The sequence below is a fragment of the Myotis davidii genome, unplaced genomic scaffold (genome assembly GCF_000327345.1).
Source record: "Myotis davidii unplaced genomic scaffold, ASM32734v1 scaffold2, whole genome shotgun sequence".
In the NCBI taxonomy this organism is placed as follows: Eukaryota; Metazoa; Chordata; class Mammalia; order Chiroptera; family Vespertilionidae; genus Myotis; species Myotis davidii.
The window spans coordinates 1,866,816-1,867,965 of record NW_006293067.1 but is presented as its reverse complement, the minus strand read 5'-3'; positions in this window follow the sequence as shown (position 1 = coordinate 1,867,965).

The following is a 1,150-nucleotide window of genomic DNA, read 5'->3' as shown; positions in this document are numbered from 1 at the left end:
TCTGCCAAAGAACTTGTATGCCTGGGGTCAGGTCAGGCTATAATGTGTCAATGGGAGAGAAAAAGAGGACATATGTAATACTTCCAACAATAAAAGAAATGAAAGAAAGAAAGAAAGAAAGAACGGAAGGAAGGAAGGAAGGAAGGAAGGAAGGGAGGAAGGGAAAGTTGGGTGAAAGTATTACCTTGCAATTTAAGGAAGGTTCCTCAACATATCTAGGAATCTCCTGAACTTTGATTGGGCTGTCAGAGGATTTCCCAGGAATACACCTGCCTCAGTATCCCTTCTGAACTCCCTCATTGGTTGGGAGCTGCACAGGGAAGCTTAGTGATGGATTTCAGAGCACAACGATTGGGATCTTTGGTCAACTATCAGTGTGAGGTGATTCTCCTAACCACCACAGTTCCCCATTGTGCGGCACAGATCTGCTTCACACAAGTCTAGATACAGGCCCTGCACAATTCCCATGGGCTTTTCTTCTGAAGGAAAACTTCTAAGAAGGAGATTAGTAGGTTGAACTGCAGCCCCCACCCCTGCATTGGATCTCAGTACCACCCTGGTGCTCATCCTCTCCCACCTTCACCATACATCCTAAATTCCCCTCATGTTCAGCTATCACCAAGACAGGTCTAGGTGATTTACCTGGTAGTGTGACACAGATCTTCATTCCAGAGGGTTAGTAATACCCTTCTGAGTCCCAGGTTGCTGCACATGTCCATTTCTAGTTACAACAGGACAGGGGGTTACCAGGGGGTGTGCCAGAGAATCACCTGAGTTCCACGGGTATTCCTCCAAGCCCCCAATGAGTAAAAGCAGCTCTATCTTAGCTTGCTGGTCAGGGTAACCACAGCCATTATGATGACTCCTCTTCTTGTCTTCTGGTTGCTAGACACAAAAAGCCCAAAGGGCCCTGGCCGGTTTGGCTCAGTGGATGGAGCGTCAGCCTGCGGACTGAGGGGTCCTGGGTTCGATTCTGGCTAAGGGCATGTACCTTAGTTGCGGCTCCTCCCCAGCCCTAGCCGTGGTCAGGGCTCATGCAGGAGGCAACCAATTAATGTGCTTCTCTCACATCGGTGTTTCTCTCTGTCTTTCCCTCTCTCTCTGAAAATCAATGAGGGGGAAAAAATATCCTCAAGTGAGGATTAAAGTG